This window comes from Lissotriton helveticus, chromosome 11 (genome assembly GCF_964261635.1).
Source record: "Lissotriton helveticus chromosome 11, aLisHel1.1, whole genome shotgun sequence".
NCBI lineage: Eukaryota > Metazoa > Chordata > Amphibia > Caudata > Salamandridae > Lissotriton > Lissotriton helveticus.
This window is the reverse complement of record NC_136072.1, coordinates 413191515-413206197: the sequence shown is the minus strand read 5'-3', so window position 1 is coordinate 413206197 and position 14683 is coordinate 413191515.

Below are 14683 nucleotides of genomic sequence, written 5' to 3'. Positions count from 1 at the left end.
AACCTGCATATTCTTTCAGAAAAATATACTAAAGCTAAGGGTGGTCGTATGTTTTTAACTTTTGTTGATTTAACATCTGCTTTTGATTGTGTCCCCCATAGTCTGCTTTGGCTGATACTGGAAAAATTAGGGGTTGAGGAAAACATAATTTTTTTCCTCAGGGATCTTTACAAAGGGGCATGGGCCTCAGTTAGATTTGGTAAGAATGGAGAGTGCACTAAGCCTTTTAGTGTTGCAAGAGGAGTGCGGCAAGGATGCGTCCTTGCCCTCGTCTTATTCACAATCTACATTAATGACCTGGAAAGAACATTGCTGCAGGAATGCAGGGACATGCCTTTCGTATCTAATCGATCTGTACCAGCACTATTATATGCAGACGATGCGGTCTTGATTGCTCGGACGCCCCAGGCTTTGCAAAGAATGGTAACATCTTTCTCTCATTTCATGACCAGCTTGGATTTGAGAATTCATTGTACGAATACTTTCTGTATGAACTGTGGTTCAGGGGCAGATAGAAAGAAAAAAGTAATGTACATTAATTCCAATCCTTTGGATTTTACCCCAACCTTCCCGTATTTAGGTATTTTGTTCGATCAATCTGGCCTATGGAACACAGCAATAAAGACAAGGAGATTGCTATTTTCTAAACTATAATGGCCTTGATAACATTTAGTAGAAAAATGGGCAAAAAAACGATTGGGGAACTCTTATGTGTTTATAGAGCAACTTGCGTAGAAATTGCTACATACGGTGCGGGCATTTGGGGATATGCAAATATGAAAGTACTGCAGGTGGCAGAAAACTGTTTTATGAGACAGCTTTTAGCAGTCCCGGATAGTGTATCAACGTATATTTGTCACGCGGAACTCGGACAACCCTACCTAGAAGACGTCATTAAGGTACAACCAGTTCTTCTGTGGCACAGGGTATGGACTACAGAGGAGTGCGCTTTTAACCGTTCCATTTTGAGGGATGCGATGAGCCTCGATAATGTTAACAGGTTGAGATGGCTATGTTATGTAAAGACGTTCCTCACACAAATAGGTCTCCGAGACTATTCTGATGATCCCTTGCTGATGTGTCAGATCCCTAGGAAAGAACTGAAAAATCTTTGTATGATGTACCTGGGGGATCTTAGAACCAACACGCAAATGACAAAAGACACAGTGGTAGCCCATCAGTTAACAAGTGATATCCAACCGTACATTAAGTTACACATGAGAGATTTTGAAAGGTTTTTATTAACACGTTTTAGATTAAATATTTTATTTAGATTTTTAAGTTTCCCCAATATGAATGATTGGACAAGGCAACTTAGTAAATGCTCATGTGACGATTTGTCTAACCAATCCGATAGGCATTCCTGTTATTTTGCAAATTTTACACAATTCCTAGGAAAAGATGGATCTTGCCCATATTGAAGTACATGGATTTTAATCAGTGTCGTCCTGCTTTTTTAGTTATCCAGAAACTAGATGATATATTAACTGTTGCATCTGTCTCTGCATTTTTTAATAATGGTTTTAGGTCACGAAAATCAATTCATGCATGAAATTTAATAAGCCTATTTTGCTGTATTGTGAATGTGAATGTTTTCTATATATTTTAAATTGCTATGAATAATTGCACTTTTATGGTTGTTCCTTTGTATAATAACCGAATAAAGTTATTGAACTGAACTATTACCAGCCCTGATGAAGTCGATATTCTCGACGAAACCCTTGTTGGCTACTTTGATTATTTTGAAGACCTAAACTTGAATAAATGACCTGTGGAGTCCAACAATTGAAGGAACATATGAACTGTGGATTGCATTATTACTCCACTAAACTTAAGTTAAATTTAAGTTAGGATTTTGTTTTACGACCAAAACTTGAGACAAACTTAAGACACAATCCTAAATTGACTACTCCTAAATGCCTTTTGTGAATACCGATAGTCGTAAAGTTAGGATTTTGTCTCAGATTACTTTTGTGAACCAAGCCCTATCTGTGCCATTGGAAATGTGTACATTTTGTATTGGAACCTCTTTTGGTTCCAAATTGTGAATGTTGGGTGACCATTGCTCCCTTGTGTGCATCACCCTTATTTCTCTCAATCTTGATATAATGTGTTAAAATACCAGTTGAGTGCTGAGTCAATGACCCGTCTTTCACCCTTCCTTTTAGCTATACCGAAAGCACAAGGAGACTCATCTGTGCGTGAGTAGCAGCTCATGCGTGGAGGTTATACCAGGCCTGAGTTACATAAAATAGCTGTGAAAAAGGGGTGTTACAATTGCAGATCTACTAGTGGCCTGTGAGTACCTTTTTAAACTGCCTTGAGATGATCAATGTGTGCTCTGGTGTCTTCTTGCCTGAAGTGGTGGCCAATTTGAGGTTAGGTGGGTTATTTGAGAAATAGCCATCTTGAGTCAGAATCTCATCTCATGTGACAAGGAGAGGTTGATAGAGTTTGGCTAAAGACTTTCCTTAAAAAAATAACATACTGTGCATACTCTTATATTTAGTGCATGAATTGGAAAGAATTTACTCCAGGAACCCATATATTGGGTATCAAGGAATGGCAGAGGAAAGGAGATGGAAACACGAGGGATGTAGTCATAAAAAACAGAGTTTGACAGTCAAATCATATTTTTTTTTTTAACTCTGCATCAAAGAAATTTGCACTAAGAACCCACGTGACTGTAAATCTGTTTTGGCTCATTTCATTGCGCACAAAGAGGCCGAATTTTATAAATCCTTACAAGGTTAAGACCCCTGCTGAAGAGATCCGTATCCAACGATTTTCATGGAATTTATAATAATGGTAAGGTAACTGCATGGTTAATGCAGTTCCGGGGGAATACTGTGCTTTGTCCAGTCTCAATTTTGACCCATAAATTAGCATAGAAGGTTAATCAATCAATCAGGGATTGTTGAACACGCTACTCACCCGTGAGGGTCTGAAGGCACTGGGGGGGTGGGGGGGGGGGGTGCAACTCCATTAGCCGAAGAGCCAGGTCTAGAGGGCCTTCCTGAAGGTGTTCAGGGAGGGGGCTAGTCTGATGTTTTCTGGAAACTCGTTCCAGTTAATGTGCCTGCTGAGAAGCACATTGTATAACATGCAGATCACATAGAGATTTGTCTGGCAATTACTGATGGTATCTTCATTCGTGTCAGGACTGATGCTTGATTTGTTGGTACATTGCTCTCCCTCAGATATCGCCATGGGTGCAAAAAGTAAATAGATTAAAGCAAAGGAGGGCAGGTTAGTCACAGATGCCATCCAAAGGTCTTGGATACTGATATGTGGATGACTAGGAGGCTGCACCTGCAGCTGGCTTGGGACAGCATAAAAAAGAGCTATTGGGGCCCTTTGGCCACTGAACTAAAAATAGGTGTAATTCCTTTAATATGCACAATGGATATGCTGGCTTTAAATGTTAATGCTTCCAAAAAAAACAGACACTATGCCTGTCAAGGTTAATGAAGCTGGTCTAAGCATTAACACAGTGACAGTATAGTGTTCAGATTGTGAGTAAGAGCCGACTGGCATACAGCACAAAAAGGGGGACATATTTCGAAGGCACAGTGGATGTCCCACCAGAAAATAATGGATTTCTCACCCTTCCCACTGGAAGTACAGCAACACAATTTATAGCGGACAGTTATGGAGGACAATATCCAATGGTATCTCTGTCAGGCTTCTCAAGGTTTCACCGCTCCTTTTACATTTGCTTTTGGATACCATTTACCTGTTCAAAATATTTTATTGAGCAGAATTCAACAACAGCAAAAACATACAGAAAAAGTACTGTAACTGTAAGAATAAATGGGTTATCATTACAATATAAGAAAAAGAGCAGCATTAACTTACATAAAATAGTAAATATATGAGAAGCAATGACCTAGAATAAAGAAAAATAAAAAAACAAGAACTACAAATTAGAATTAAGAGCAAACGAGAATTTTCTATATATTACTGTGCATTTAGGTTATTAATATAGGAGTCACGAGTACACCATATAGTATTTGTAAACATGGGAGAGGTGGAAACATGAGATAAAAAAGATAAGTAACCACATCAAAGAAAAATTATCCAGTCCCACCAAGCATGAACAGAGAGTAAATTAGCATCCTTCCAATTAGATGTGATTGATTTTACAGCTGTGGAGATTAGAAAGTCAAACAATTCACAATCATTATGAGAACGTGTGTAGGGAAGAGCATAAGATTTACATATAATGATCTTGAGTGAAAATGGGACGTGAAAACTGAAAATGTTTTCAATAATTTTCCAAACTTCCTTACAAAACTGGGAAATGATAGAACATTTATAAAACAGGATGATGATAGAACTTACTGAAGATTTACAATGGCAACAATTCAGTGTGTCAAGTAATTTAGCTTTAAAAGATGTATTTGGGGACCAAACATAATTATATAAAAAAAAACATTAGTTTGTAAAAGTGAGGCTGGAAAAAAATTATTGATATTATGTATCCAAACAGATTTCCATTGACCAGCTGTTAGCAGGGTCTATAACTAGAGGTTCCATGTAGTCATCTGGGGAAAAAAGGAGGAAATGTTGGAAACAAGTTTCTTATATACTTTAGATGCTATGTGTACAGAACGATTTAAAATATTAATGCATAATTCCATACCAGACATTTTAGCTGATGGTATTGATTTCTAGTTAGTATTAAGAATGGAGTTGCATAACAATTTGTATTTATAATTCTCATGCTAAGGTAGATGGAATTTGGTTTGCAGTTCACTAAAGGAGTAGAACATATCACCCAGACAAATATCACTGATATAGAAAATGCATACATCAAGCCATGAAGACCAAAAAGAAAATTGTTTGTTAAGTTTTAATTGAGTATTTTTCCAAAGTGAGACTTTTTTTTAGAGGATCTCATATTGATTAAAAAGTGTTTATCAAAGGATATTAAAGCAAGTTTAGTGTTATTTAGAATAGGTGAAATTGTACCAGGTTTTGCATTTGTCATTGTTAAAGAAGCTGGTAAAGGAAAGGGATACAACAGAGAACGTTCTAATACCAGCCATGTAGGGATCTGTAACACATTAGTAGAATAAAACCAAATTTAGCTTTAAGTAACAAGAAATTACTGGTGATATTTCTTAAAATAAGGTATACAATTACCCCCCTCTTTTTGGGAAACCAGCAAGCATTTAAGTCTAATACGTGAAGGGTTATTATTCCAAAGGAACGGATGGATTTGTTTATACAGATATTTGTAAAAACTGTACGGGAAAGAAATCGGTTACATAGAGTGTATAATATTTGGGGAGTTATAACCATTTTAATTGCATTTACTCTTCCCTACCAATTTAAGTGAAGAGCTGACCATTTATTACGTTTTTCTTTCATTCTGGTGATTAAAATAGTGCAATTAAGGTCAGTGTTACATTTGATAGAGTTTGAAAAAGAGAATTACAGTTCCATGTAATATCTGCATCAGCTATCATACTAGGACTACAATATACATTTGAAGGAAATAATTCGGATTTACATATATTCAATTTCTAATCAGAGACATGTGCATATTGACCAATAGTTTCCAAAATGGCAGGGGCAGAAGTAGAAGGATTGGTGATATATAACAAGATATCATCGGCATATGTTGAAATGTCATTGTTCTTACGAAGAGAGCATAAAAGGGATTCAATGGCAATAAGGAATAAAAGGGGTGATAAAGGACAACCTTGTCTAGTTCCTCTATACAGTTTGAAGGAATGGGAAAAGATATCATTAACATGGATAGTTGCTGATGGCTCTTTATATAGTGTCTGATGGCTGGCTGATGAAGGGTGTAACCCAGAAACCGTTCCCAGGATGCTTGTTTCCGGTTCAGGGAAGACCTGGCTTGGCAGTTCGGGCTGGACTGTTCTCATGAGGCACAGGGTCAAGACTGATTTGCTTATAGCTGGGTCTGAATTGAGGTGGCAAAGTGAGCTAAAGAATAATGATGGATTCAACACAGATCTGTGACTGGGGGTGAGTGTCTGAAAAGTTTCAGCGCTCCGTCCATCTTATCCTTGTGTTTGCTTTGTTTGCCCTAAGTTGGCAGGGAATGCCCAGACGTGAGTCCCTTGCTCACTTTGCCACTGGATTCAAGCTAGCCTGGCTGATGAAGGGTGTTACCCAGAAATCGGTCCCAAGATGCCTGTTTCCAGTTTAGGGAAGACCTGGCTTGGCAGTTCGGGCTAGACGGTTCCCATGAGACACAGGGTCAAGACTGATTTGCATATACCTGGGTCTGAACTGAGGTGGTGAAGTAAGCTAAAGAATGATAATGGATTCAGCCCAGATCTGTGACTGGGGTGAGTGTCTGAAAAGTTTCAGCGCTCCGTCCATCATCTCCTTGTGTTTTCATTATATAGTGCCTCAATCGTATTTATGAAATTAGTGCCAAAATGAAAAGCTTCTAATTTGTGGAAAAGGAACTGCCAGTGTACTTTGTCGAAAGCGTTTTCTGCATCTAATGCTAACACTCCACAGGGTACTTGAGGTTATCAGCAAAAGATAATACATGACATAGAAGGTGCATGTTGTGTGATAATAATCTGCCTTTCCTGAAGCCAGTTTGATCAGATTGAATAATAGAATTTAAAATAGTAGTAGGTCTGTTGGCTAATATTTTATAATATATTTTACCGTCCTGGTTAATAAGAGATATTGCGCGAGAATTAGTAATGAAGGCAGGGTCTTTATCTGGTTTGGGTATAACAATATTAATAGTTCTTTAAAGGACCCTTTTACAGAAGAGGAAAATTGAAAAATCGTGAAATAAAGAAAGTAGTGGAGGAGACAGTTGAGTCACAAACAATGTGTAAAATTCTGCTAGGATCCCATCAGGACTAGGGGATTTTTTAGAGGGAAGAGACTTAATTACCAAATGGATGTCTTTAATATTGAATTGAGCCGATCATCTTCAGGGATATTGAGCAGGTGGCAATTCTTAAAAAGGTAGTAATTACATCATTTGGTAGAGGAGAAGGGTTATCATAAAGGGCGGAGTAGAAGGATAGAAATTATTATGTAATGTGATCTAGCCTGAGAATTAAATTTCCATCAGATTTCCTATTTGCGCTAATTTGGTGTTTGCCTTTTTTTATACGTAAATATATAGTTAAAGGGGACCATATTTATTGGAACTAAAATAGTAATTTGTTTTTTCTTTAGTAAGTCTTAAACCCACTCTCTTACTGAGTGGGGTGTTGCATTTGTATCTCACTTTTTGCAATTTATTTTGTATTTAGTATCTCTAGATCTGATAAATAGTCTTTCCAATTCAGCTTTTTGTTTTTCTAAAGAAGATAAAGTAGCATACAAGGTCTTGTTTTCATATGCCACAAGGGACATGGTAGCATCTCTAATATATGCTTAAAAGCATCCCAATTAATAATTTTCAAGGTATCACTTGGATTATTGTTTAAAAGATAATTCTTTATAGTGTTAGAGAGTTTAGAAGCATTTAAAGGACTTAGTACTATACCAGTATTAATTCTCCATTTGGATTTGGAGAATGGGTATCTTGAAGGGTAAGGGAAAAAGAGATAAGAATCTGGTCGGAAATAGAGATGTGTTCAATTTTAGGATTTGAAGTCATTGTAGAGATGTGTCTTGAAATAAGTAAATAGCCAAGTCTGGAAAACGTAGAATGCTTATGAGGTAGGAAAAAGATGAATTATTTGCTAGTAGGATTGGCTCGTTTCAAAAAATCAATTAATTTTGTAGAAGAAAAAAAAAGATTGGAGTACATGAAAGGATTTAGTAGGTCTAAAAGTAAATGTGGACATTCTGTCCAAAAGGGGGTTTCTTTATCTCAACTTCCTATGCTTGAATCACATGACCTGGCCCACTTAGAGGCTAAAGTGAAATCTGGGTCACCTCAGGACTTGTGTCCTCCAAAGGTGTTCAAGATGATTATTCACCTGGTTGAGGCTGAAGTGTTGTCTGTCCTGAATTCATCTCTGATTTCAGGAACTGTTCCCCAGAAGTTTAAGGAAGCGATAGTCCTCCCACTGTTGAAAAAAAGTGGGGGCAGATACGGGGAACTTGAAAAACTATCGCCCCATCTCTCAACTACCGTTTCTGGCTAAGGTACTTGAACAGCATGTCTTGAGAGCCCTTGCACTATATACTGAACAACATAACCTGCTGCACTATCGGCAAGCTGGGTTCAGGCCTAACAACAGTACAGAGCTAGTCATGCTCTCAGTCCTGGATGATCTTCGACTGGCATCAGACAAGAAGACCCACCCAGCCTTAATCCTACTTGACCTCTCAGCCGCCTTTGATACGGTGAACCACGGGCAGCTATTACCTCGCCTGCGGTGGCTGGGAGTCACTGGGATGGCCCTTCAGTGGTTCACCTCTTTCTTGGAGGATCGTCGGCAGAAGGTCCAATTAGGAGATTTTATGTCTAAGCAGAGTAGCCTTCGCTGGGGGTTCCGCAGGGCTCGGCACTGTCACCTCTGCTCTTTAACATCTATCTCCAACCCTTGATTGAGGCCCTGGCAAAGGCAGACTGCCAGGTGTTTAACTACGCGATGACACCCAGCTAATTGTCCGTGTCGACAATTCCGGCGACTCACAGAGGAACATCCAGAATATTCTTCGGTTCACCTTGAATTGGATGACCTCCAATTCCTTAAAGGTGAACCCTGATAAGACAGAAGTTCTGGTACTTTCCCCGGCCTCCTCTCCCTGGTCCAGTCTTTTCTGGCCCCAAGAGTTTGGCACTACTCCAACGCCAGTGCCGGTAGTGAAAAGCCTGGGCATTAAACTGTACTCCGGCTTGACTATGAAGACTCAGGTGTCAGCTGTTGTGGGAAGCTGCTTCGGGCTGTTGCGCCAACACCGGAAACTATCGATTTTGTTGTCCTCCACCACTATGCAGTCGGTGGTGACTGCTCTAATACTATCTCGTTTGGATTACGGCAATGCAGCTTACATCGGTCTGCCTGGCACTCTCCTGAGGAAGCTCCAGGTGGTGATGAATGACTCTGCCAGTTTGCTATTCAAACTGCCTCGTAGCACATGCCACTCCCTTGCTGCGGCAACTGCATTGGTTGCCTATTAAACAAAGGATCAGTTTCAAGGGTTTGTGTATCGCACACAAATCCCTGTTTGGTGCGGCCCCTAAATACATCAAGGACCGTCTGAAGCCTTATGTACCAGCCCGACAGCTCCGTTCATTACAGGCTAGTCTCCTTGCCTGTCCTCGTGTCAGCATGGGGACTTTAGGTGGCAGAGCCTTTTCAGTTTGTGTCCCCCAGATGTGGAATAAGCTACCTGACGACATGCGCAATGAAGACAGACTGCTTCCATTTAGGAAAAGGCTCAAGACAATGCTGTTTTTAGAGGCATTTGATTAGGTCTATTAGGCTCTTTGTTAGGCTTCAGTGACACTATGGAATGTGGACGGCCACTCTATGACACAGCGCTTAGAGACCTTTGGTGATTAGCACTCTACAAATGTATTAAATAAAATAAATAAATAAAATAACATTAGGTTTAGTTTGAGTAGCCATATTAACATATATACTATCACAACAAAAAGAAAAAACAGAAAAGTAAAGAAAGAAAGGTAGCCCTTAAAAACTAGACACACATAACATACATAACATATAGAGGACATATTCCAAGACCTCATCTTAAGTGAGTAGATAGAGGCAGAGGTACAAAGCAAGACAGAATGCGCTGCTATAATGCATATAACAGTAAATGTAATTGTGAGGAGACATATCATTCAATAGAAATGAAAGGCAGTGAATCCATCATGAGAGGATCTTGTCGATAGAGATAGGTGATCAGGTCCACCGGGGAGGAAAAGGACTTAGATATGTCATTTTTCCAGATGTGCATTGCAGAGGGGCCAAAAAGATCATATTTGTAACCTTCATCTCGTAATCTTGGTCTTAAGTCAGAGAATTGCCAATGAAGCCTCACTGTTTCTATAGCAAAGTCTTGGTGAATATAGATTTTGTTACCGTCTAGTAGTAGAGTTGGAATTCCCTGCTCAGGTTTCCTGATGAGGGCTAGATGGTGATGTCGTAAAACTTTGAAAACAATCTGCCTTGGTTTTGACTGGTGGAGCTTATTATGAGAAGGAGCACGATGTGCCTTATCGATTTCTAATTTTTCTGGGAATTTGGTGTTCATTAGCTTTAGTAATATAGACTAAATAAAGACAGCAGTTTTGGCTTCAATATTTTTGGATACATTAAAAAGCGCAAATTGCATTGTTGGTTTCTGTTTTCTAGGTCTAAGTCTTTTGCATGGGAGAGATTTGATGGACTAAGGGTGTCCGACATGTAATGGCTTTCTGATTAACTCATTATCAGAAACCTTCATTGAGTAGGAAGCCATGTCTTGTTGAAGATACTTAAAGCCTAAGCAAATGGAATCAGTATTTGCATGTATGGCTTGCACCTCCTCTAATATGTTAGTGAAGGACAACTCTTGTGAGACCACTGCCTATGATTTTGTAGGTGGAGGAGAGGCAGCTTGTTTTCGTATGTTGGGGTGAGTAGATGTCTTTGCTTCCATTTTTAGAAAATAGACAAAGAGCTCATATAACCCACATAAACAGCAGGTAAAAATATCATCCAGAGGAGCCGAATGACCTGAGCCACAAAACCGCTGTAGAAGAACAGGCCAGGAGCCTCTTCACGTTTTCTGAATGTCATTATTAAGCAGGTGAGATGACGGAGTTCTGTTAGCAGGGCCCTCTTGGGACAAGTACTACCGACTCCCTGTTGGATACCATTTCACCTCTTAACAGACATATTGCTAGAAGTCAGTGGTTCAAGGGCCAAAACAGTTGCAAATGCTATCCTATTTAATGTGAGAAACCTGCCAGCAGATATATGGTGGGAAGTTTGTCACACGTAAGATGCAGATGCCAGAATTTACATAAATAGTCACGATACCAGAACCGCATCACAACCTGGCAAAAGAAAATTGTGCTGTTCCAAGTGATAAGACAGCAACCCATTCTGATAGCTGAACTACTGACTTTTTTTGAGGAGGCTAAAAAGTTAAGAGAGGCATACACATGGAACGCACACGACAACCCAGAGCTTAGTCACAATCTTTTGACAACATTTTGCTAACTGAAGTAATATGCCTATGGCTCAGGTAATGTCAGAAAAGAGCAACAAACACATACTCCATCTGAGAACCCAAACACTTCTGTAACACATTTAAAATAAAAAAACAAAAGTCTAGGTATTAGACTAAGATCTTGACTAATAGTGTCCAATGGGTGCTGTATCTTACTTACCCCAGGGTTAGAAAAGTAATCAGCAGATGTGGGACTACTTATAATTCTGATCCTCCTTCTCATTAATTCTCGTTAATCAACTTAAAGATACAGAGGTCGAGCACGTGGTGCTTCAATGTTTTTTAGGTTTCGTGCTTGAGGGATCTATTGTTTTCAATATAAACTTAAAAGGAACTTACATCCCGCCTCCTCTCTTTCCTGGCTTCTCATTGAGTGTGCCACTTACCTTCCCTCCATTTCTATTAGCTGGAGCATATTTTCCTGTATTTACCAATGCTTGTTCCTTGTCTGTTTCTCTTATCAGTTTCCCGCCGCCATAATACTGTTAACGTCCTATTTGGTTTAACTATATTTTCCTAAAGTTTTGCCTTTTACTCTTGCAGAATATATTTAAATAACAATTTATCACCTGGAGGGATTAAGTGAATTGCATAGAATCACAGGATATTACGCGGCACCACTGAGCCTCGAAATGGGATCCCCAGCTATTGAGTCAGCAGCTCTGGCCATTGTGCCACATCCTATCCACACCTGTGTTATCTGTCAGGCCGCTCTTTCCTCCTCCCGGACGATAATTGATGAAAATAGCTCTTTATTAATTGCATAGGCGAAACCGCTGCATTACCAATGCTTGTTATCATTACTATCAGGATGATTTCGTCAGGCTAATCTGGGTCCTCATTGATCACGAACCTGCTGTGTTTCCTCTGGAGTTTCAATGGGAACTGTCCTATGTTCCAATCTACTTGAAGTATATATCAAATCGCTAGCTGCACTCATTTGCTTTTATGACCTTAAACTTTACTCCTGTTTTGATGACACACATATGCTCTCCATACTAAAGGGCAATTCTGCTGATGGATTCGCGAGTGCCGTCTGTCTTCTGAAAGCACCGCGTTCAGTCACTCTGACTTCCATGGCTTCCTACATGGGCTTCAATCATGTTCAAAGTAATATGCATAATGATAATAGACGAATACATCCATGGCCTCACACCAATCTTTTTCAATGACAATGACTTAAAACACTCAAAACATGGCTGTTTATGCAACCCTAAATGTACTGCCTCTCTCCACTTTCAGTTTTAGCTTCACAAGACCCTCCTGGGTGATCGTGCACTTTACTATTTGTAAAATGAAATCAAAGCCCGTGTAATACGGTGTTTGCACAAGGATCATTCAATCATAAGCACTCGTTATCAAGCTCTAAGACGTCAATTTCCTCTGGTGTATTGCAATGTCTTTTAGCTACACAAATGTGCAAAATATATAAGCCAGATAATATACTTGAGAAGAGAAAAACAATATGAAAAGATCAGTGAAATGATTGCTTGCCCGAGTTGTCATTATTCCTCTCCCTCTCCTTCTCCCTCCTCCTCTCCTCTCCTCTCCCCTCTCTCCCTCTGTCCCTCCTCTCTGTCCCTCTCCCTCTCTACCTCCCCTCTGTCCCTCTCCTTCTCCTTCTCTCTCTTCATCTCCTCCTCCCCTCTCCCTCCATCTCTCTCTCCCTCCCTCCCTCCCTCTCCTTCTCCACCTCTCCCTCTCCCTCCGCCTCCATCTCTCCCTCCCTCTCCCTCTCCTTCTACTTCACCCCTTTCCCTCTCCTTCTCCCCTTCCCCTCCCTCTCTTTCCTTCTCCCCCTCCCTCTCCCTTACTCTCCCTCTCCTTCTCCTTCTCACCCACCCTCCTTCTACCCCTCCCCCGCTCCTTCTGTACAAACACTCATAAAGGGTCTCCTAGCATTATTTTAGATTAGCTCCGATAAAACATATGCCTATAGCTTTATAATCTATTGATGAAAGGTTGTAAGATACGTTTTTTTCCTGATTTTTTGTAAATTAAGTTTCTGGAGTTCGGGTGAATAGAAGATTGTACGCCACTGTAGTCATGAAAAACTCCAAGCTTTATTCCAGTTGAAATATACGGGGGAGGATGGGGGTGGGGCACTGCACGCAGACAACTAGTAGGTAAGCCACAAACAAACCTAATTTAAACAGAAACATTCCACATACAGTCATATACAATACAGGATCCTAAACAGCAAAAGTCTAACAGTGGGAAACATTCTTTCAGCTGTTCAATATTCATTCTCATGTGCAAGATTACCAACTAGCAAATTACAAGACACTATGGGGCCCATTAGGATGTCGGGCGGATTGCCCCCGCCAGGCTGGCGGTAGCCACCGCCAGCCTGGCGGGGGCAATCCGCCCGACATCCTCACTCGTTTCCCCCCCCCCTGCCATATTAGTATGGCGGGTGGGACCTCGGCGGACGGAAAGACCGTCCGCCGATTTTCCGCCCCGGTCGCCTTGCGGCCGGGGCGGAAAAGGAATAATATGGTGGTGGTGTCTATCAGACACCGCCAGCCATATTACAATGGGCATATTACAATGCCTTTCCGTGGGGCATGCGGTCTTCACTCTGGGGGCCCCCAGAGTGAAGGAGGGGTGGGGGCTGCACAAGAGGGGGTACCTGTGGTACCCCTCCACATTTGCATAAACAAAGCGGCTGACTCCGCACGGTGCGGGCGGTGCTGAGAGCACCGCCCGCCAGAATGCTAGAAATGCAGGATGTACCCGCCACTCTGGCGGGCACATCCTAATGCTCCCCACGGAACCCCCGCCCTTATGGCGGGCGGTCCCAATCCCCGTCAGGATGGCGGGCAGGCAAAGTCCGCCCGCCATCCTAATGTCCCCCTATATGTTTCACCTATATTTCCAAACAATTGCTTGCATTTTTTTTATTTATTATCATAAACCTTAACTAGACGCTAGATCACAAAGGGTGCAGAGGGGAGAATTACACAACTTCGTTTCCCCAAAAACAGGACCCTTATCACAGTAGATCTATCTGTGCTTCATGCATGCAGATTTAATCAAGACCCATTAAAGACAGACAACCAATGGGTTGCCGTACATGAACAAAACTGCCTCTGTAAATATTTTTGTGATATTAAAACTGGGGTTTGTTATAGCAGTATTGCTTTCTGCTCACTGTACCTTGTCTGGCTCTATCTTTGCCATCACGTTGCCTCTGTGACCAGTGTTCTGCGCATGGGCGTCCGCAGGGGGGGGGCAAGGAGGGGCGCTTGCCCCCCCCTGGAGCGACCCTCCTTGCCCCCCCTGCGGATGCCCATGAAAACCGTGACTTCAAGGCGGGGTTCTCACTCTCTTTCCTCTCCTTTCTTTTATTTGCTTCCCTGTGAAATGGATCCAAAAAAGATTGACACTTTTGCTGGAAATGTCATATTTTTCTGAAATTTTAATTCCAAAGTGCAGCATTGGGAATAAAAGGCTAAAAATATGAAAAATAGATAAATAACTAAATAAAGTAAGACAGAGTGGTAGCAAACTGGCCAAACTGATTTTATTCACACTGAAACAC